This window comes from Dama dama, chromosome 20, assembly GCF_033118175.1.
Source record: "Dama dama isolate Ldn47 chromosome 20, ASM3311817v1, whole genome shotgun sequence".
Lineage (NCBI taxonomy): Eukaryota > Metazoa > Chordata > Mammalia > Artiodactyla > Cervidae > Dama > Dama dama.
Window position 1 is genome coordinate 53,209,588 of NC_083700.1, and position 24,838 is coordinate 53,234,425.

The following is a 24,838-nucleotide window of genomic DNA, read 5'->3' on the forward strand; positions in this document are numbered from 1 at the left end:
AAAAAAAGAAAACATGACACACCATCATTTAATCACAACTGTGACAGGTACAATGAAGTGGAAGTTTCAGATCCCCTGATAGTGAGTATATGAAGGTACCTGACATACTGGGGGTTTAGGAAGTGATGTCTGCATGAAAATAGGAAGTAGAGGTAGGAATAGTTACTTTGGTAAAGTTGGAAGGGCAAGGCCAGGAGAACATCTGGGCAGAATGAAAGGTCTACAATGTGATGTCTTTCGTTCCCCCTTGAGACATTTATTTTGCCCTCCATCACTCATTAGAAACATTTTATTTCTGTTTATTCAAATAAGGTTGAACTTGATATTTTCTATCTCTGGAGACATGAGGGTAGGGGTAGCCTGAGCTGGTTCAGATTCTCTGAGACAGAGGGAGTCCCCAAGTTACATGCTCCTAAACTGAAAAGGGCAAAAAGTCACGAGGACTCCCCAGGAGTCTTTTATAAGTGGCAGCTATGAGGACCAGAGGCTGCTCTTCTCACCTGCATCCATCCAAATGTGCACCAGCCCGCAGAGCAGCATCTCACTCAGCCTCTCTCTAGAACTCCGCCTGTAGAGCGGACTTCTGAGTCACACAGGAAAGTCAGCCTTTAGTCAGAGGAGAGTCTCCTTTAGTCACTTTTATTTTTTTCTCCCTTCCTCCCTTGGGTAGAACCTTCTTCCTTCCACTTCTTTCTTCCTATTCCCTCCTTTTTCCTCCCTCCCATTCTCCCTCCTCCAACATTTGTTACCCAACCACTCCGTGTCAAATACTGGGGAGAAATAAGAAGTGATAGTTGAGTATGTGCTCTCAAGGAGACTCAAAATGTTATCCCTCCTTTTTGCTCCTTAGCTCTTTGTACGGATTCAAACCCAAAGGGTTTCTGTGAGCCCAATCTGCATTAGGAAAGAAGCATACCAACTAACCATTTAACCTCTGCACGTAGTTTTGCCAAGAGACCTGCCAGTGAAGGACAAAGATATAAAAACAGGCATGAAGTTGTCCTGGGATGAAGTAAAAATAAAAATGGAACTGGAATAGATTGGGATAGATTTTTGCCATACAAATTCTTGCAACTTGCTATTTAAAATCCAAGAACCAAACACATTTGGGTAAAAGAGACTATTTATTGAATATCTCTATCCATTATTTCTTTTTGTAATGGAGATATAATTGACACATAACACTGTCTTACTTTTAGATGTACAACATAATGATTTGGTATATTGATATCATATATTGTGAAATAATCACCAGAGCAAGTTTAGTTAATATCCATCACCACACAATTACAAATTTTTTTCATGTGATGAGAACTTTTAAGATCCACTCTCTTAGCAATTTTCAAATATACAATACAGTCTTGTTAACTACATTTACCATGTTGTCTATTATGTCCCCAGAATTCATTTATCATATAATTGGGTACTTTTCAAATCACCTCCACCCATTTCAGCCACCACCCTTTACCCTCTGCTCTGGTAACAACCAGTCTGTTCTCTCTATCTATGATTTCATAGATCAGTTTTTTTTTGTTGTTTTTTTTTTTTTAAGATTCTACATATAGGCGAGATCACATAGTGTTATAGTGTTTCTTTTCCTCTGGCTCACTTTTTTCACTTAGCACAATGCCCTCAAGGTCCATTCATATTGTTGAAAATGGCAGGATTTCTTTTTTTATGATTATATTTCATTGTATATATTTATAGCTACTACATATACTTTATTCATTCACCCATCAAAGGACACTTAACGTTGTTTCTGTTTTGCTGCAAATAATGCCGCAATGAACAAGGGGGTACAGACATCTTTTCCAGCTACTGTTTCCAATTTCTTCAGGTGAAGACCCAGAGGTGGATCATATGGCAATTTTTAATTTTTTGAGGAACCTCCATACTGTTTTGTATAGTAGTCTTGCCAGGGAAATCCCAAGGACAGAGGAGCCTGGCAGGCTACAATCCATAGGGTCACAAAAAATTGGACACTACTGAGGCAACTTAGCATGCAAGTGCACACCAATTTACGTTCCTACCAACATGCACAAAGATTTCCCTTTTTCTATATTCTCATCCTTTTGATAATAGGCATTCTTTTTAAAAATATAACTTTATTTGTTTTTGGCTGTGCTGGGTCTTCATTGCTGCATGGGCTTTTCTTCAACTGAAGCGAATGGCAGGTACTCTCCAGGTGCGGAGAACAGGCTTCTCATTGTGGTGGCTTCTCTTGTTATGGAGCATGGGCTCTAGGGCATGAAGGCTTCAGTAGCTGTGACACGTGAGCTCAGTAATTGCAGCTTCTGGGCTCTAGAGTACGGGCTCAATAGCTGTGGCACACAGGTTTAGTTGCTCTGCAGCATGTGGGATCTTCCCAGATCAGGGATTGAACCCATGTCTCCTGCATTGGCAGGCAGATTCTTTACCACTCAGCCTTGAGGGAAGTTTGATAATAGGCATTCTAACTGGAGTGAAGTGAGATTTCGTTGTGGTTTTGATTTGCATTTCCCTGCTGATAAGTGATGTCGAGCACATTTTTCATGCGTTGGCAATTTGTATGTTGTCTTTGGAAAAATATCTCTACAGATCCTCTGCCTGTTTTTAAAAACTGGATTGAGTTTTTCTATTGAGTTGTATGAGTTCTTTATATTTTTTGGATATTAATCACTTATATATGATTTGCAAGCAATTTCTCCGATACCATATGTTGCCTCTTCATTTCTTGATGGCTTCCTTTGCTCTACAGAAGCTTTTTAGTTTAATGTAATCCCACTTGTTTATTTCTGCTTTGGTTGCCTTTGCTTTGGGTGTCAAAAGCTCACTGCTAAAACTGATGTCAATGATCTTATCCCCTGTGTTTCCTCCTAGGAGTTTTATGCTTTCAGGTCTTTCTTATATTCAGGTCTTTAACGCATTTTGTATTGATTTTTGTGTATGGTATACAACAGTTTTCCAGTTTCATTCTTTTGCATGTGGTTGTCCAGTTTTCCCAACACCACTGATTAAAGAGGCAATCCTTTCCCCATTGTATATTCATCTTTTTTTCTTAAACTGCTGTTTTTTTCTGGTAAGAAAGTTCACAGGCTTTTTCTAATCCCCAGTGGGATTTGTAATCCCCCAAATACTTAATCACTACACCACAGTACATCTGCTATTATGATTATAGAGAAGCAGAAAATGTGTGTGTAAAGAAAGTAGCTGCAGGAATTAAAAAAAAAAATAGTAAGAACATGAATGAGTCAGCATGAGGGTATAAAAACTTTAAAAGGTATCAACTTCAAAGAAAAAATGAAATTATTTGGGTTGCCCTAGTAACACCAAGATAAAATGTGGAAGTGAAAATGCAGGATTTAACATTAGGAAAACCTTCTTGGGCACTGAGATCTCTCACATCATGGAATGAGCTTTACCATGGCAACAGGCGAAAAACATGTAAACAGATTAAAGAAAGAAAATATCCAAGGGAGTGGAAGCACAGTAATAAAGACTAAGCTGATCTAATAAATAATCTGTACCTTTCTTTTAACTCACAGAATCAAATAGGGGGAAAGCAAAAGATCTGCAGGGATCAAATGTGACTTTTCTCAGTGACATGTTATCTTAAATGATTTTAAAAGTTCAGCTTAATGTATTACTTTCACCCACTTATTTTTCCCCAAATGGTACAGAATCTCTCACCCAGTCTAGAGCTCTGGTTTTATTATAGGAAAAGGCAAAAGAAAGAAAAACAGAAAGAATAGGTTACATTTTCCATATCCAATCTCCACTTTTAGGGAAGAGTTATGTCCCTGATGATTAAAGCAAGAAGAGACATTCATATTAATGTAATTCTTGAGTATGAAAGAATTACTCTAGTATTCATGCCATAGCACTGAGGTCAAAGCGCCTGGATCTGAATCCTGGTTCTACCACTGGGGAGCTGGGTGACCATGAACAAGTTACTCAATCCTTCTGCTTCCTTAAAATGGGGAAAAGGATGGTATCTTCCTTCACAGAGTTTCTGGGAAGTGTATAAAAGGTAATTCTGGCAAACACTAATTGTTATTCTAGGCAGGAAATTAGCACTCAGATATGACAACTGCTAATATTACCAATAAAGCTAACAATCCAATTTGATAAATGTGATAGGGAATTTACTATGAAGAATAAGAAGAAGAATAAGAATTACTATAAGAATAAGAATTGGCATTTATGGCCTTTAGCTCTAACTTGAGGTGTCACACTAAAACAAATCTTTATAAAACAAAAGAAACAAACTGAGAGCTCAATTTTTTTAAAGGGGAGAGGAAAGGTGTAACAACGAACATTTAATATTATTGTGCCTACTACACAGCAAGTATAGATCAAGTTTATCTGTTGAGCTTCCACATTAAACCCATGAGGTAAGGTATTATCTTAGCTCTTCAGAAGAATAAATGTGCAAGAGCGATGAAATGATTTCGCCAAGGTTACAAAGCCTGTGAGGGCAAAGCTAAACTTCCCACTCCGCTTTGTCAGATTCCAATGTTCAGACTCATTCCACTTCATGAGAGAAATCTTTTGTCTCTAACAACCTCCTTAATGGGAAATTCAGCCTTGTCATCCATTGACAAAAACTCCCATTTGGGGAGTTAGCTATTATCCGAGGACTAAATCCAGGGCAGTCAGATTTGTGACTAGCATCCAGTTGTCTAAAATCTGGCACTGAGAGAGACACCCAGTCTGAGGAAAGATCATTTTTTAAATTTATAAAGGAGTCAGTTTCCCTCAAGGGAGTAATTAGTATGGCACTGACACTTCTGTTGTAAATAGCTAGCAAAACCAAATTTTACCAGAACCACAGAAGGACTTTGATGTGATACTCTTGGTTACACCCATTTTTCATTTAATGGTAAATCCTTGGGTGGAGAGCCTGCTGCTCTGCTCACTAGCTTCAGTCATGTCTGACTCTTGGCGACTTCATGGACTGTAGCCCGCCAGGCTCCTCTGGATGAGGGATTCTCCAGGCAAGAATACTGAAGTGGGTTGCCAATGCCCTTACCCAGGGGTCAAACCCACGTCCTCCGCATTGGCAGGCAGATTCTTTACCACTGAGCCACAGGGGAAGCCCTGGGTGAAGAATGAAATTTGCCCAATTTCACACTGTTCAGTCTCATTTAGGGATTCTACATGTAACTTTCAGGAACTCAGTGCATCAAAACGGCAAAAACCTTCTGTACTGAGAATCTGAATACTGGGAAACATATTCCAAATTAAAACAGAAGGACAGTGAATACTTACTTCCTTTTCATTGTTCTTATTCAAGTTAATGTGGTCGAGACACTAACTGTTAACCATCTCTTGCCCCTAGAAAAGCACCAGAACCTCCTTTTCTTGATGCTTCAGCAAAGAGTTTTGCTTTACTGCAGCTATGCCCACAAAGAGGATTTTTTTTTTAATGTTTCAAGTGTTCACTGTCTTTTTAAAATTATGATTCTGAATTTCTTGCTTCCCCATTCAGGTCACACAATGTTTCCAGACGCAGGGGACAGAAAATGCTTCAGGGGCCCTTTATGTAAAAAATTCCCATGGGTACTTACAAAGTCTTATCCCAACCTATGGAGTTACAGCCTAGGTTCTGCCAACTAATTCTTAATGCTAAGACATATCCAACAGGTGGACCACTTTGAGATTGTAGCTCTTCTAGGAGAATCTGACTTATGATGTGATTTTATGTCAACCTGAGTTCCAGGGCACATGATCCCTTAGCTTCATTTTCTTCATATCATAAAATACCACCTGCAGATACTTCTATTACTGCTCTGCTTTCTATTAATATTTAACCTCAATTTTTTCATCCCAACTCCCAAGTTTCCTTCTTTTCTAGTTTTCCCCAATATGAGTAACTCATGGTGTATCTGATGGATCAGATGTGGGGTGTGAGACAGAAGAAGATAACACCAAGATTTTTTACTTGAGAAACAGAATGAACAGGGATGATAGTTTCTGAAGGAAACAACAGAAAGAGCTGATTTGGGGGAGGGCATGAAGAATTTGGTTAGAGACATACTATATATGAGACAGGGCTTCCCTGGTGGCTCAGACGGTGAATAATCTGCCTGCAATACAGGAGATCTGGGTTTGATTCCTGGGTTGGGAAGATCCCCTGGAGCAGGGTATGACAACCCACTCCAGTATTCTTGCCTAGAGGATTTCATGGACAGAGGACCCTGGTGGGCTATATGTCCATGGCGTTGCAAAGAGTCAGACAAGACTTAGTGATAAACAACAACAAATAATGAGACATGCTACTGGAGAAGAGTAGAGAAATAACTTCAGAAAGAATAAAGAGACGAAGCCAAAGCAAAAACAATGCCCAGTTGTGGATGTGACTGGTGATGGAAGTAACGTCCAATGCTGCAAAGAGCAATACTGCATAGGAACCTGGAATGTTAGATCCACGAATCAAGGTAAATTAGAAGTGGTCAAACAGGAGATGGCAAGAGTGAACAATGACATTTTAGGAATCAGTGAACTAAAATGGACCAGAATGGGCAAATTTAATTCAGATGACCATTATATCTACTACTGTGGGCAAGAATCCCTTAAAAGAAATGGAGTAGCCCTCATAGTCAACAAAAGAGTTTGAAATGCAGTACTTGGGTGCAGTCCCAAAAATGACAGAATGATCTCTGTTCGTTTCCAAGGCAAAGCATTCAATATCACAATAATCCAAGTCTATGCCCCAACCACTAATGCTGAAGAAGCTGAAGTTGAATGGTTCTATGATGACCTACAAGACCTTCCAGAACTAACACCAAAAAAGATGTCCTTTTCATCATAGGGGACTGGAATGCAAAAGTAGGAAGTCAAGAGACACCTGGAGTAACAGGCAAGTTTGGCCTTGGAGTACAAATGGAAGCAGGGCAAAGGCTAATAGAGTTTTGCCAAGGAACGCACTGGTCATAGCAAACACCCTCTTCCAACAAACAAGAGACAACTCTACACATGGACATCACCAGATAGTCAATAGCGAAATCAGATTGATTATATTCTTTGCAGATGAAGATGGAGAAGCTCTATACAGTCAGCAAAAACAAGACCAGGAGCTGACTGTGGCTCAGATTATGAACTCCTTATTGCCAAATTCAGACTTAAATTGAAGACAGTAGGGAAAACCACTAGGCCATTCAGGTATGACTTAACTCAAATCTCTTAGTGACAAATAGATTCAAGGGATTAGATCTGATAGAGTGTCTGAAGAACTATGGACTGAGGCTCATGACATTGTACAGGAGGTGGTGATCAAGACCATCCCCAAGAAAAAGAAATGCAAAAAGCCAAAATGGTTGTCTAAGGAGGCCTTACAAATAGCTGTGAAAAGAAAATAAGCTAAAGGCAAAGGAGAAAAAGAAAGATATACCCACCTGAATGCAGACTTCCAGAGAATAGCAAGGAGAGATAAGAAAGCCTTCTTAAGTGATCAATACAAAGAAACAGAGGAAAACAATAGAATGGGGAAGACTAGAGACCTCTTCAAGAAAGTTAGAGATACCAAGGGAATATTTCATGCAAAGATGGGTGCAATAAAGGACAGAAATGGTATGTACCTAACAGAAGCAGAAGATAAGAGGTGGCAAGAAAACACAGAAGAACTTTACAAAAAAGATCTTCATGACCCAGATAACCACAATGGTATGATCACTCATCTAGAGCCAGACATACTGGCATGTGAAGTCAAGTGGGCCTTAGGAAGCATCACTACAAACAAAGCTAGTGGAGGTGATGGAATTCCAGCTGAGCAATTTCAAATCCTAATGATGATGCTGTGAAAGTGCTGCACTCAAAATGCCAGCAAATCTGGAAAACTCAGCAGTGGTCACAGGACTAGAAAAAGTCAATTTTCATTCCAATCCCAAAGAATGTTCAAACTACAGCACAATTGTACTCATCTCATAAAGTAATGCTCAGAATTCTCCAAGTGAGGCTTCAATAGTACGTGAACTGAGAACTTACAGATGTTCAAGCTGGATTTAGAAAAGTCAGAGGAACCAGAGATTAAATTGCTAACATCTGTTGGATCATAGAAAAAGCAAAACATCTAGCTCTGCTTTACTGACTATGCCATAGCCTTTGATTGTGTGGATAACAACAAACTGTGGAAAAATCTGAAAGAGATGGGAATACCAGACCACCTGACCTCCCTCCTGAGAAATCTGTATGCAGGTCAAGAGGCAACAGTTAGAACTGGACATGGAACAACAGGCTGGTTCCAAATTAGGAAAGGAGTATGTCAAGGCCGCATATTGTCACCCTGTTTATTTAACTTATATGCAGAGTACATCATGCAAAATGCTGGGCTGGATAAAGCACAAGCTGGAATCAAGATTGCTGGGAGAAATATCAATAACCTCAGATATGCAGATGACACCATCCTTATGGCAGAAAGCGAAGAAGAACTAAAGATCCTCTTGATGAAAGTGAAAGAGGAGAGTGAAAAAGTGGCTTAAAACTCAACATTAAAAAAACTAAGATCATGGCATCTGGTCCTGTCACTTCATGGCAAATGGATGGGGAAACAATGGAAACAGTGACAGACTATTTTCTTGTGCTCCAAAATCACCGCAGATGGTGACTGCAGCCATGAAATTAAGAGACACTCGCTCCTTGGAAGTAAAGCTATGACAAACCTAGACAGCATATTAAAAAGCAGAGACATTACTTTGCCAACAAAGGTCTGACTAGACAAAGCTATGGTTTTTTCAGTAGTCATGTATGGATGTGAGAGTTGGACCATAAAGAAAGCTGAGCACTGAAGAACTAATGCTTTTGAACTGTGGTGTTGGAGAAGAATCTTGAGAATCCCTTGGACTGCAAGGAGATCAAACCAGTCAATCCTAAAAGAAATCAGTCCAGAATATTCATTGGAAGGACTGATGCTGAAGCTGAAGTTCCAATACTTTGGCCACCTGATGGGAAGAACTGACTCATTGGAAAAGATCCTGACGGCTGGGAAAGGTTGAAGGCAGGAGGAAAAGGGGACAACAGAGGATGAGATGGTTCAATGGCATCACTGACTCAATGGACGAGTTTGAGCAAGCTCTGGGAGTTGGTGATGGACAGGGAAGCCTGTCGTGCTACAGTTCATGCAGTTGCAAAGAGTCAGACACGACTGAGCAACTGAATTGAACTGAAGTGATTAAGACATTAAAGAGGAGGGACTCAAGAAAGTTTGATATACTAGGCTAGATTTAGGAAAGATTGGGCCAGGAATATAAATTAGGGGCTCATCAGGGTACAGGAAGGGATTAAAGCCATGGGACTGGATGAAGTCACTAGGAAGTACAAGATAACTACCTAAGGACTTCCTGCAGCAAGGAGTGTTTTCCTACCAGATGTGAGATTGAATCACTCTCTTACTTCCTTTAGGTTGCTGTGAAAATGTCATATCATCATTATTATGATAATGTAACACTGTCTCTGGTGACCTTCTTTAAAATATTAATACTAACTTGCCACCATCAGTGGCACACTATCCCAGCAGTCCATTTTTTCATTCTCCTAAGTGATTTTTATCAACAGTATTATCTTTATCAGATGTACTACATATGGGCTTATTTATTTGTGTTTTGTCTTTCTCCTGCGTTATAAGGTACGTTTCCCAAGAAACAGGGACTTCCTTTTGTTCACTCGTACCTCCCAGTGTGCAGAACAGTGCCTGGCACATAAAAAGGACTCAATAAATGGTTGCTGCCATAATGTCATAAATGAATGAATAACGAAAATGAGTATGCACATGTTTTGGAATTCTCTCAGTTGTTAAAAATGAATAGGTATACCTGTTTTATTGTACTTTACGAACACTGTGATTTTTACAAATTGAAAGTTTGTGGCCTCCCAGCATTGTCAGATGATAGTTAACATTTTTTAGCAATAAAATATTTCTAAATTAAGGTATGTACATCATTTTTTAGATATAATACTATTGCTCACTTTATAGACTACCGTATGGTATAAGCATAACTTTTGTATGTACTTGGATACCAAAAAATTGGTGTGACTTATTTTTATCATGATATTTGCTTTATTGTGCTAGTCTGGAATCAAACCCAGTCTGGAATCAAACAACATCTCCAAGGTATGCCTGTATAACAGAAATATTTACATGAATACCAGAATTTAGAGTTAGGCGGACTTAGTTTTGAAGAAAAGAATCACCAGATTTTTTAATTTTTTGCAACACTCTGCATTTTCTCATGATTCCTACACTCTGTTTTGGGGCAGAGAAGCAAGGAAGGCATAAAAGGCCACCTGGGAGATTTACATGGAGGTTGAAAAGGAGAATTTTTTCTGCTTTGTTCAGGAAGTTGGAATAGGGAAGACAGGGGAGGAGTGGGAAAAGAGGTGTTTTCGACCTGATTTATTTTGAACCTTGGGCTCTTATGTAATAATGGTAGTGGTATCATGTTCTTCACTCCCATTGCCTGTCTAAATCACCTTCCAGGGACCCACCACTGAATAAGGTAAAGACTGAAAGAAGGGAAGGACAGGTACTTACTAAACAATAGCAGGCAAGAGTGATCATTGATAGTTTAGGTTAGAATTCTCAATGGCAAATGCCCAGCAATGCACAAGAGAAGGAAAATGGGAAAGTCAGGACTATGGGAAGCCATGGTGCCTCTACCATCATTCTGTAAAAAAAATCAGGGCACTGAACTGGTGGTAACAAGAGCCTGCAAGTCAACCTTTTGTTATAACTAGCATTATTTGGCCCCTAACTGGAGTTTGAGTTCCATCTTTCAAGAGAAATGTGAAAAGACGTTAGACACTTAAGAGAAACAAGCTCTACCTTCAAAAATATATCCAGATTTCGATATTTCTGCCTCAGCTCTGTTGCTGTTACCCTGGTCCAAGCCATCATCTCTCAGTTAGATTATTGCAATATCCTCACAACTGGTCTCCCTGTTTCTATCACGGACTCACATAGATTTGTCTCAACTGAGCAGCCAAAATGGTCCTATTGGGTCTCTCCTGTGCTCAAAACCCTCTAATAATTCCATCTCACTCAGAAAAAGTCAAAATGTTCACAAAAATCTTTATAGGCCCTATGTAATCTGCCTTCTCCCCACCCTCAGCACCAGTGTCATAGCCTCCCTCGCTCTGGCTTGCTCTAGCCACACTAGTATTTCCTGCAGTTTCTTCAACATCCCAGGTTCACTCCTGCCTCAGAGCCCTCGTATTTGCAATACCCTACCCTCTGCCTGGAATTCTCCTCTTCCTGACATCTGCAGGGTTCAATCCCTTGCCTTCTTCAGGCCCTGCTGAAACTCACGCAGATGCCAACCACTTTTCACCGTTTCTGTCACTACCACTCTAGTCTGAGCCTTCACCAGCTCTCACATGGATAATACTGCAAAGCTGATTTAATATATTACAATCCCACCCCAGGCCCAGCAGTCCCTTTCTTCCTGCCCTGCCTTATTTTTCTCCATAGCATTTAGTACCTTTGAACATACTACACACTTTACTTACATATTTCTCTTGTCTCCTCCCCCTTGACCATAAGTCCCATGAAGGCAGAAAGTTTTGTCAAATTTGGACACCACATTGTCCCTAATGTCCAGGAGAGTACCTGGCCCATATTTGTCATTCAGTAGATACTTTTTGATTGAAAGAATAAACCAGTAGAAACAGAACTTACCCAGACAAGTTATTAATATCAAAATCAAGTTAGCAAAGGAATATGTAAATCTAACAGATGATGCAAGAACCTAGAAGTTTATGGATCAACTATGGCCAAATACAAAGTACTTCAATTTTGATGTAAAAACAGGTCTCAAACTGTTGCATAAGAGAATTGGGGTAAACAGAGAGAGCCTGCTGTTAAATGATTCAATAGAACATTCTAGAAGAAAGCCTGTGGGTTGGTCATGCCATGGAGACATGAAAAATGGGTGAGACTCACACTCAAAACCCGGAGGCGGAGTGCTAGCTGAGAAAGCCCCCTGCCGCTCTGCTCAGAGCCTAAGATGGGTATTTCCCCAGGAGCCAACATCACTTACTGAAACAGCAGAGAACACCATGTGTTCCCAAAGCGAAGTCACACAGACTGATGTTAAATCAGGAATGACCCATCGGAAAACCTGTTGACAACATCTGGGCTGAACCAGGACCCTGAAATAGAAAATCTTGGAGGAAATGAAACCCAGGGTACATAGAGTGGAGGCTCTCAAAGTGTGGAATCAGCTGGAAAGCTTTAAAAATACTAATGCTCCAGGTCCAGTTAGATCAGAAAATCACTCCAGACAAGAAGTTGCGTCTTAAACATGCCCAGGTGATGCCAACATCCAATTGAGGTTGAGATCTAGTTCCCTAGAAACCTACTTCCTCTTCTTGGGATAAAAAGTAAACCTATGAACCAGACAAGGTCTTAAGGAAAAATGAGAGCTTCAGCTTGGCCTACCAAAGCAGACTTTGCTTACTTTAAAATGATTTCAGTACTCTATGGACTCACATTTTCATTTCGTGTCTATAGTTAATAGGTAGCTTACCTCTACCCGGATTAGCACATCAGGACTGACAGGCTCCCCCAGGTGGCCCACCCTCCTGCAGAAAGAACATGCTGCTAGGATAACATTTGATAGGATCATGACCGTAACTGCAGTGTTCAATTCTGGAAGCATGTGGCTGCATGTTTTCATATGTAGGCCAAGATCAACTCTCTCCCTACCTGGTCTGTTTACTCCTTCACTCCCCTTGGTTATTTATATATGCATCTATTTCCTCATCTACACTGTTAAGTTCTATAAGGGCAGATACTACCTTATTCATTTTGGCACTCCCAGCCTCTGACCTTGTTGTCTGAGCATAATGACAAGGAGCTCCACAGGCATGGTAATGATTTAACCCTCCAAAACATTTTCTGAATGTAGATGATGCTTTGAACATTAGAACTGTAGTTCTGATGGGGTCCATTTTAACTTTATATGTTTTTTATTTGAGAATAACAGTAAGTGTGAATCTTAACAGCAAAGATCCCTTTATAAATAAAAAAATTGCATCTCCATCACAGTATGAGCTAAGGTTTGGGCATGTACATGTATCATATCATTTAATCTCAAAACAACCTAGGTTCTGGGTATCCTTACAGAAGAAATGGAGACTTTACTAGGTCAAATGTCCCCAGGGGTACACAGCAGTAAGTAGAGGAGCCTAAATACAACCCAAGTGATCTGTTTTTAGAGGCAATTATTCTAAGTAAGTCACTAAACCTAACATTTCATGAATAACAGAATTGAAAGTTGAATTTCTTCTTGATTTAATTTAGGAATTAGCAGGCAAGGGTGTTTGCCCTTACTCTACAGAAGAGTTTCTGAAGAACTAGAAATTGACTACTTAAAATGTCCTGTCAAAGCAATCTATAGATTTAATGCAATCCCTTATCAAGCTACCAATGACATTTTTCAGAGAATTAGAACAAATAATTTCACAATTTGTATGGAAATACAAAAAACCTTGATTAGCCAAAGCAATCTTGAGAAAGAAGAATGGAACTGGAGGAATCAACCTGCCTGACTTCAGACTATACTACAAAGCTACAGTCATCAAGACAGTATGGTACTGGCACAAAGACAGACATATAGATCAATGGAACAAAATGGAAAGCCCAGAGATAAATCCACACACCTATGCACACCTTATCTTTGACAAAGGAGGCAAGAATATACAATGGAGAAAAGACAACCTCTTTAACAAGTGGTGCTGGGAAAACTGGTCAACCACCTGTAAAAGAATGAAACTAGAACACATTCTAACACCATACACAAAAATAAACTCAAAATGGATTGAAGATCTAAATGTAAGACCAGAAACTATAAAACTCCTAGAAGAAAACATAGGCAAAACACTCTCTGACATAAATCACAGCAGGATCCTCTATGACCCACCTCCCAGAGAAATGGAAATAAAAGCAAAAATAAACAAATGGGACCTAACTAAACTTAAAAGCTTTTGCACAACGAAGGAAACTATAAGCAAGGTGAAAAGACAGCCTTCAGAATGGGAGAAAATAATAGCAAATGAAGCAACTGATAAAGAATTAATCTCAAAAAATACACAAGCAGCTCATGCAGCTCAACACCAGAAAAATAAACGACCCAATCAAAAAACGGGCCAAAGAACTAAACAGACATTTCTCCAAAGAAGACATACAGATGCCTAACAAACACATGAAAAGATGCTCAATATCACCCATTATCAGAGAAATGCAAATCAAAACCACAATGAGGTACCAGCTCACGCCGGTCAGAATGGCTGCTATCTAAAAGTCTACAAAATGCTGGAGAGGGTGTGAAGAGAAGGGAACCCTCTTACACTGTTGGTGGGAATGCAAACTAGTACAGCCACTATGGAAAACAGTGTGAAGATTCCTTAAAAAACTGGAAACAGAACTGCCATACGACCCAGCAATCCCACTGCTGGGCATACACACAGAACTGAAAGAGACATGTGTACCCCAATGTTCATCGTAGCACTGTTTACAATAGCTAGGACATGGAAGCAACCTAGATGTCCATCGGTAGACGAACAGATAAGAAAGCTGTGGTATATACACACAATGGAATATTACTCAGCTATTAAAAAGAATGCATTTGAATCAGTTCTAATGAGGTGGATGAAACTGGAGCCTATTATACAGACTGAAGTAAGTCAGAAAGAAAAACACCAATACAGTATATTAATGAATATATATGGAATTTGGAAAGATGGTAACGATGACCCTATATGCGAGACAGCAAAAGAGACACAGATGTAAAGAACAGACTTCTGGACTCTGTGGGAGAAGGCAAGGGTGGGATGATGTGAGAGAATAGCATTGAAACATGTGTATTACCATATGTGAAACAGATTGCCAGTCCAGGTTCCAAGGATGAGACATGGCACTCAGGGCCGGTGCACTGGGATAACCCTGAGGGATGGGGTGGGGAGGGAGGTAGGATGGGGGTTCAGGATGGGGAACATATATACATCCATGGCTGATTCATGTCAATGTATGGCAAAAACCACCTCAATATTGTAAAGTAATTAGCCTCCAATTAAAATAAATTTTTAAAAGTCCTATTAACTTACATTATAAAATCAGCAATGTTTCCTTTTAAATTCATTTTATTCAGAATGCATATTAAGAGATGTTTTCTTTTAATTTTCTGTTTGCTTTTCATTGGTGTTGGCTCCTAACTTTTTGGCTTTTGGCTTTAAATCTCTTAGCTCTTCAGTCTCTTGGTCAAGCACTTAATAACTTTAAACTTTAAAGATTTTTAAGAGTAGAATCTATCTCATCCTAAATGAGTACAGCTATTCCATTTTCCTGTTGTATTTCCATATTTTTAAATTTAAAAATTTATGGTTTATTACTTGATAATGAAAGATAATACACAGGTTCAATTTTTATATCAAATGCTGTGTTTTTTTAAAGATAATGAAGATTTCTTTAATTTTCATTGGTGATTCTAATATAAAAATACTGATGATGCTTAGGTATAATTTTTCTTAAAAGGAGGATATAACTGTCTATTTTCAAGTACAGTATGTCTGTTACTTTCCATAATTTCACTAAATAAATGATTTACTTGGTATATGAGACATTGAAAGATAGGGAATGACTCTTTTAAAACGTCAGAGAGGTTAAACATTTTCTGACTCTTTCTCAGATTAGTCTAAATGACAGATATACTTTAAAACAGGCTTCCAGGTTTCTAAGCAAACACACCCAAATACATTAATTAATATATCATAGCCTTAGACTGTTTTCAAATGCTATACTTACACTGCTTATGATGTCACACAAATAACTTTGTTTCAGGTTGAATGCATCAGCAGGAAAACATAAAAATTCTAAGCAAACTAATTCTGAGACTCAAGTGATTCCACTGCCAGAAATGCTAGTTAAACCAAACATTGGTGCAGCCAAAGAACATCAAGGAACACCTCTGTTTTCAAGATTTGTGGTTTCCTCGTATAAGGGACCTATTTTGCTCAGATTTGGACGTGGCACAAGGGGGCTTTTTAAAAGCAAGGTATACTTCAATTTTTAAAAAAATCTCAGTACAGCTGAGGGAATGTAAATATGCTCTCAGATACTCACATTCTTCATTCTCTACAAATATGTCTGCTTCTTGCTCCCTTGTTGCCTCACCTAAAACATTATTTTTGCATATCAAATATTCTAATGTGATATGATTCCTTATGCATGGCTTCAGTTTGGGTCTAAAATTCTTTTCCCTTCTAGTGAAGAATGTTGTTGTTTCAATTGCTAAGTTGTGTCCGACTCTTTTGTGACCCCGTGGATTGTTGCCCACCAGGCTCCTCTGCCCATGGCATTTCCCAGGTAAGAATACTGGAGCGAGCAGGTTGCCATTTCTTTTTCCAGAGGATCTCCCAACCCAAGGATCAGACGTGCATCTCTCGCATTGGCAGGCAGATTCTTTACTGCTGAGTCACTAGGGAAGCCCCTAGTGAAGAAGAGGTCTCCTGAAAATTTTGCAGGAACAGACTGTCATCATACTAAGTATCTTTCCTCTAAACCACTATGGCCACTGCTGACTGAGCTTACCAGGCAGACCATTCATAAAGGTGGGGTATGTTCCTTCTTGTGGCACTGACAAGTTATTAATAGTATTTTAATGTAAAACTTCAGGGCAATTTGTACAAATTCTCTTTTCTATGAAATGATTTCATTTTCGCACATTAAGGCTGATTTTAAATCCTTAGTCCCAAGCAAGATATGCCAACAGTAAAACTAATAAAAGTATTAATATTATTCTTTTATGGGTACATACTACCTCACTGAACATCTGTATTCTGAGAACTCTTAAGTTTAGTCATAAGCAGCCACATTAAAAAGTAAAGATGGAAGTAAGTTATCTCCGTTCACCATTTTACTCAAAATAATGCAATGGCTACAATGCAAATTTTCAAGCCAGAAAGACCTAGGTTTGAAATATAACTCTGTGGCAGTCTCTTTAAACCATGCACACTTGGAAAAGTTCTTGGCAGTAAATATGACAGTTATCAACCTCATTTAATTAAACCTCATTTAATTAAAATATTAGCTAGGCTTCTCTCCTAGGAAGCTTCTGGATTCTAAAAATTCCATTTACTGTATGTTTTTCTATATTTACCATTCATGGAATATGTCTAAAAGTACTCCCAAATTGTGGTGTCCTCTTTGAAACATTTGAAATTCTTAGTGAAAGTAATTGTCAAGCTAGAGTTCAATATCCAACCAAACTAACTTCCAAATCTGAAAGTAGAATAAATAATATATTTCAGATACAGAAAAGTTCAGAAAACTCAGCTTTATGCATTCTTTCTTTTAAAAGTACTGAGGGATGTAAAGGCAATAGAAAGTTTCTCCCTTGAATTCTGGACATATATCCAGCTGGTAACTTGACATTTACAATTGGATGTTGAATAGGCATTTCAAAATAAGTAAGTCCAAAACAGAATTCATTTCAACTCTAAATCTGCTGTCCCCACAATCTTCTACATTACGTTTCCCCTGGTTTAAAACCTTGAAGCTAATTTTGACTTCTTCACCTTGCACCCAGGTGTATTCTGTCAGCAAAGCCTAATGGTTCAACTTTTAAACTATATCCAGAATCTGACCATTTCTCATTAATTATACTGCCAGTTATAGTCCCAACCACCAGTATGTCTCATGTGGTTTTTTGCAGCAGTCTCCATGTTTCCATCCTTGTCTCCTACGGTCTAGTCTGTACCATTTTATTTTTCCTCAACATGTGCCTTTTTAGAAAGTCAGTGAGGTCAAAACTATTCCTGTAAAATACTACACATGATTTGCCTTTTTAACTCACATTCTCTGGTGAGCGTATAGAGTTTTCTTGAGGCTATATGATGTCAGTGAACATACTGAATGCCAGGCATTAAAGACATGTGTAACAATATAAGACAATAATATTGTCTTTCTTTGGGGGAAAATACAGTTATTTTCATAAAAATACATTATGTGTGATAACATGTTTTCTTATTATTTTATTTTTTATTTATTTTTTTTTGTTTTTTTTTTTTTTGGAAAAACTTTACCTTTTATTAAAATTCTCCTGAGATCCATATTTTGTTTCAGTAGTTTCCAACCAACACATCAAGTTGTGCTGTTATTTTAAAATAAGTTAATAAATACTTAACAGTTTTAAATTTCTCTTTGTCATCCCATGGACTGTAGCCCACCAGGCTCCTCTGTCCATGGACTTTTCCAGGCAAGAATATTGGAATGGGTAGCCATTCACTTTTCCAGGGGATCTTCCCAACCCAGGGGTCAAACTTGGGTCTCCTGCATTGCAGGCAGATTCTTCACTGTCTGAACTACCAGGGGAGCCCAATATAGTAAACATTTAGAGGTATAACCCACGTAAAGCTCTTTGGGAGTCTTCAACAATTTTTCAAGATTATGAAAGCACTGAAGCCACTGGCTAATGGCTTCTCTATACTGCAACCAGAGTGATCCTTCTAAAACTCAAGTCTTATGGGACGACCTGGGGTCCAACGGTTAAGAATCCTCTTCCAATGCAGGGTATGTGGGTTTGATCTCTGGTCAGGGAACTAAGATCCCATGTGCCACGGAGCAACAAAGTCTGTGCGCCTCAACTCCTGAGCACTTGCACTTTAGAAGCTGCACACCACAACCAGAGAGAAGTCCACGAATTGCCACGGAGATCCCTCATGCTGCAAGGAAGACCTGACACAGTCTAATAAATAAATACATATAATAAGTAAATAAAATAAAACTCATTTGCTCAGAACCCTCTAATGGCTCCTCACTGCACTCACAGGAGAGGACACACCCTCCATGAGCCTCCAGTATCCTCTCCTAGTAGCTACTACTCCCCTTGCTCAGTGCCTTCCATCCATCCACACTGGCTTCCTTGATGCTGGCCCATCAGGCCAAGGATATGCCTTTGTGTTTGCTGTTCCCTTTTCTTGGCTCTCTCTCTCCTCAGATATGGATGGCTCCCTCCCTTCCTCCAGGTCTCTGCCTTATGAACCATATTTTTATTGTTTCTCTTTCCAGATATTTAAATACTTGTGAATATTTCCCTGTTCTTCTATGGTAGGACTACCCCTTATCTTTGCCACACATATATTTGTTTACCCTACCCCATCTGTTACAGAGTATGTTACGAAGGAGAGTGGCTGTTTTTTTTTTTTTTTTTTGAGTGGCTGGTTTTTAATTTCCTCAAAGGAGAGCAGATCAGGTGGTGGTTTGCACCCAGTATGGTCTTCAAAACACATGGCTGATCTCAAGGGATTATCTGTCTAAACCTTCAGGCAAGAGCATACTCAACACAGGGCAGACAACCCCAACTCTGTTCAATTTTTAAACAAAGACACAGCCTTTATGAAAATTTGTGGCAAGTCTGATGACTTGGTGTCAGCAAATTCTTTTTAAATTCTTATGCTGAAGTTGTTTCTATCTCTTTTCAAAAGAGATATACAATCACGCTTTAGATTCAATTGGAGGTCCCTTTATACCACTGGAAGTAATTATTCAATTTCTCCTTGTATTCCTCATCTTAGCTGAAATATCGCAGGTCCTTTCATTTTTTTCCACATAGATTTTGCTTTTTCAATCTTCTAATCCTCTTTGTGATGGTCTTTTGACTCTTTTAAAAGTTTTTCATCTTCCTATTTGTATAGTCCTAAATTGTAATATTAATAATGTGTAAAAGAATCCTAGAGTCTACTTTTATTTTAACCCATTGTATGTTTTTAATATATACTAATACATTGCCTTATAAATGAAAAAGTGTGTCAAATTTGTTTGTGTAATATAATTTGCAACCTCCTCCCAGAAAGAAATTAATGTTCCTGATACAATGCTTAATTAAATTATTCTAATAAACTTTAATGACATTAAGAAATTCTGGGAGATTAGTTACCAACCCAACGCAGTTGATAAACTGTCAACCACGAGTTTAGTAGCCTTTAACCAAATACTATTTTCTTTTGATGTTGAATCTAACACTTTTCTAACCATTCTCTTTTCCTATAAAATATTCCTACAAAGAGCAAATCTTTGAATCAGCCTACTAGAGAGCTTTTTTTAAAAAAACACCAGTGATAAGTCATCAACCAAGAGTTTAGTAACCTTTAACCAAATACTACTTTCTTTTGATGTTGAATCTAACACTTCTCTAACCATTCTCTTTTCCTATAAAATGTCCCTAGGAAGAGCAAATCTTTGAATTAGCCTGCTGCTGCTGCTGCTAGGTCACTTCAGTCATGTCCGACTCTGTGCAACACCATAGACGGCAGCCCACCAGGCTCCCCTGTCCCTGGGATTCTCCAGGCAAGAACACTGGAGGGGGTTGCCATTTCCTTCTCCAATGCATGAAAGTGAAAAGTGAAAGTGAAGTTGCTCAGTCGTGTCCGACTCTTAGTGACTGCAGCCTACCAAGCTCCTCTTTCCATGGCAGTTTCCAGGCAAGAGTACTGGACTGGGTTGCCATTACCTTCTCCGAATTAGCTGACTAGAGAGCTTTAAAAAAACAAACAAACAGGAAATCTATTGTAATTCTTTGATACATACTAACAACAAAATTATTATTATTTTTTTAAATGCAGGCATCAGTAAACTTACTCTATAGAGGGAAAGTGAAAGTGAAGTCCCATTCCTCAGCCCTGTCTGACTCTTTGCCACCCCCATGGACTGTAGCCTACTAGGCTCCTCTGTCCATGGAATTCTCCAGCCCAGAATACTGGAGTGGGTAGCCGTTCCCTTCTCCAGGAGATCTTCCCAACCCAGGGACTGAACCCAGGTCTCCCACATTGCAGGCAGATTCTTTACCATCTGAGCCGCCAGGGAAGCTTTACAGATGGAGAGATAGTAAATATTTAAGCCTTTTAGATCACATCTGGTCTATGTTATAAGTTCTTTAAAATTTCTTTAAACAACCCTCCAAAAATGTTAAAACCAATCTCAGCAAGCAGGCCATACAAAAACAGGTTGCACCCAACTCACAGCCCATAGTTTGCTGATTTTTGTTGTCACGGTTCTTGGAGGTCCCATGGAGATTTGCTTATTGCAAAACAGCAGGCACTGAATCAAGGAACTTCATGCATGTACACTACTGAGATCCCTTGCTTCTCTTCCTGAGCCTGGAGTATTTTTTTTGCTGATCTACAGCAATTTTATCTCTTGAATGTCAAAGTCTGGTGGCCACCTGAAAAGACTCTTGTTCTACTGGGTTTACGATGATTTACTATCTGAACTGAGAGCCTGGAGAGCAGTCTGGACCATAAGAATTGGTTAAACTTGGGGTTGGAGTTAAAGAACTCCTCCCCAAGATGAGATCAGAGAGGTATTTTGATATTCGAGTGACGTAAAGGACTCCCAAGAGGGGGAGTCAAGTGTAGAATCCAAAGTTTCCATGCCATATTTTAAATCTGAGAATTTCAATGACCAGTGTTTTGAATTTGACACATTCCACAGCCAAATCTCTGTTATAACACTAAGAAAAACAAAAGCCCTTCAAAAGGAAGCTTAGGATGAACAACTATGCATTTTTAGGGGAAAAAAAAGAATCTAAAACTTGGAAGTGAGGCAAAACGAGGGCAGATTTCCTTTTATTATTATACTGCAGAACTTTTTAACTGCCATACCCAAGAGTAATTTAGGGAAATATACTTTTGTTTGACTTGCTAATTACTACTGATTACACCCCAGACTTGTAGATTTTTGTTCGACAGAAAAGAAAACCCAAAACATGTTTTTTTTATTGCCCTGAAGGACATTACCTAGTTTTGTATCTAACCTAGTAATGTTATTTTAACATTCTTTTTTCAAACAGTTCTTGGAATGCTCTTTAAACTAAATGCTTTGCCATCTTACCAGCTCCCTCAATAAGGAGTTGAATAAATCTTTGACAGGTTTATTCTATATTCATCGAGTCATGTTTAATTTTTTAAAAATTATCCCTTGACAACATTCACAGAAGTCTTATCTTGTGTTTTGCTTACAGTGGGTTTGTTTGTGTATATGTTTGCACTTGTATTCACATTTGTCTAACAGTTAAAAAACTGTATGCAGGAATTGGTTCAGAGATTTTTTTGTATATTTGCCTGTTACTATAGTTATTTACAGTGCTCTGTGGTTTTTTTTTGTATGTTTTGTTTGTTTGTTTATTTTGTGGTCAGTGAATTCTTTGGCCACTTACTACAACTATACTTTTTCCCTTGCTTTGAATATCTCTAAGAATGAAGGTTAATTGGTCAGAGTTTGTCCTTTTTTCCCCTAGAAAAACACCTCCTTAAATTTATCTTGAAATAAAGGGAGAAGGGGAAATCTACGTGGTTGATTTCATAAGGCTGTGTAGTAAAGAGTCAAGGGAAATTTCTGTCAGGAATTGGTCTGACAGTGGATTAAAAGAATAGTTCAAATAGATAAAAAAGATAGAACCTACAATTTAAAAAGACAGCCCCTCTCTCACTCTCCTGGGCAAAACAGTAGTGCCTGAAAGAATGTTAGCCAAGAAAAGGTGTTTTACTTTTAAATGTGTCTTTCCCCCACTCCTGGGCATACACACTGAGGAAACCAGATCTGAAAGAGACACGTGTACCCCAATGTTCATCGCAGCACTGTTTACAATAGCCAGGACACGGAGGCAACCTAGATGCCCATCAGCAGATGAATGGATAAGAAAGCTGTGGTACATATACACAATGGAATTTTACTCAGCCATTAAAATGAACACATATGAATCAGTTCTAATGAGATGGATAAAACTGGAGCCCATTATACAGAGTCAAGTAAGCCAGAGAGATAAACACCAATACAGTATACTAATGCATATATATGGAATTTAGAAAGATGGTAATAACCCTATATGCAAGACAGAAAAAGAGACACAGATGTACAGAACAGACTTTTGGACTCTGTGGGATCATCTGAGAGAATAGCATTGAAACATGTATATTATCAAGTGTGAAAGAGATCACCAGTCCAGGTTGGATGCATGAGACAAGTGCTCAGGGCTGGTGCACTGGGAAGACCCAGAGGGATGGGATGGGGAGGGAGGCGGGAGCGGGGATCAGGATGGGGAACACACGTAAATCCATGGCTGATTCATGTCAATGTATGGCAAAAACCACTACAATACTGTAAAGTAACTGGCCTCCAACTAATAAAAATAAATGGGAAAAAAAAAAGTGCCTTTCCCTCTTTCCAGAGGGAAGTTAACAGGACTGTAAAGACTATAATGAATTCACATATTCCAAGAAGGAGGTAATAAACATATATACCTAGAATTAGGAAACACAAAAAATATTCACCACTGTCTTACAACAAAAAGAAGAAAAATGCACAAAAGGGAAGTTTGGAGGTAATGGGTAGAATTGTCAGTAAGGATGAGGAACTAAAACCTATGCAAATAGCTTTCTGTTCACCCTTCAACAGCTCTTTCTACATTTCTCAATCAAAATGTTTAATTCAAAGAGATTTAGCAAAGCTTTATAGTACTCTGCACTGAATTACATAAAATTCAAAGTTCAATTGATATTCCTGATAATGAGTACTCGGGACAAATTAAACTATTTTCTTAAATTTCATTAAAGACTATTAAAATCTTAGCCCTGATTTTATTCTAGGTCGGGAGATCATGAAAAAATTATACCTCACTTATACCATAGTGTTAAACACAAAGACACCAGATAAGCCAGCAATTCCACCTCTACACAGATCTACCTAAGAGAAATCAAAACATATGTCCACACAAAAACTTGTATGAGTGTTCACAGGAGCCTTACTCCTCACAGCCTCAAAGTGGAAGCAACCTGAATGAATGCCCATTAATTGAAGAGTGGAAAAAGAAAATATGGTATACCCCTGTAACGGAATATTATTTGGTAATTAAAAGGAATGCTGTACTAATACGCGGTACAACTCAGATGAATCTTAAATATATGCTAAGTGAAAGAAGCCAGTCACAAAAGATTACATATAACATGATACCATTTATTGACATTTCTACAACAGGCAAATCTACAGAGACTGAGGACAGACAACTGCCTTGAGCTTGGAGAAGAAGTGGAGGTATGTTGGGGAGTGATAGTTTATGGGTACAGGTTTTTTTGGGGAGGTGATGAAAATGTTCTAAAACAGACTATGGTAATGGTTGTTATGATTCTGTAATTACTCTAAAAACCACTGAATTGTATACTTTAAAAAAATAACTGTTATAGAAGGTGGGTTATATCGCAATAAAGCTGTTAAAATGTATTTTAGTTCCTGCATGACTGACCTGTTCTCTGATAGGATGCCTGTTAAATTGGAAGTTACTGACTCATTGGAAAAGACCCTGATGCTTGGAGGGACTGGGGGCAGGAGGAGAAGGCTGGATGGTATCACCGACTCAATGGGCATGAGTTTGAGTAAACTCCAGGAGTTTGTGATGGACAGGGAGGCCTGGTGTGCTGCGATTCATGGGGTCGCCAAGAGTCGGACACGACTGAGCGACTGAAATGAACTGAACTGAATTTCTTTGTATTTGTCTCACGAAAGTGAAACTAAAATTGTTAGTCACTCAGTCATGTCTGACTCTTTTCGACCCCATGGACTGTAGTCTGCAGAACTTCTCTGCCCATGGAATTTTCTAGGCAAGAATACTGGAGAAGGTTGCCATTTCTTTCTCCAGGAGATCTATCTTCCCAACCCAGGGATCGAACCTGGGTTTCTCACATTGCAGGCAGATTCTTTATCTCTGAGCCACCAGAGAAGCCCAAGGTCAGATCACTTTTGTTGTTGTTGCTGAGAATTATGTTTTATTTGGCATATAAAACTGAGAACACAGCATCTCAGATAGTTCTGAGAGAC

At 38.8% G+C, this 24,838-nt stretch overlaps 1 protein-coding gene and 1 long non-coding RNA gene across 2 annotated transcripts in view; one reads left to right on the forward strand and one right to left on the reverse strand.

Annotated features, from left to right (window-relative positions):
• Nucleotides 1-24,838, reverse strand: part of LRRC8C (leucine rich repeat containing 8 VRAC subunit C) — an 87,463-nt gene that overhangs the window by 49,286 nt on the left and 13,339 nt on the right. The window lies entirely within an intron of this gene.
• The window catches only part of LOC133041068 (uncharacterized), a 46,517-nt gene that overhangs the window by 19,739 nt on the left and 1,940 nt on the right, over nt 1-24,838 (forward strand). The window contains exon 2 of the long non-coding RNA XR_009689127.1: nt 24,002-24,058. This is a non-coding gene — a long non-coding RNA (uncharacterized LOC133041068). The remainder of the gene's footprint in view (nt 1-24,001; nt 24,059-24,838) is intronic.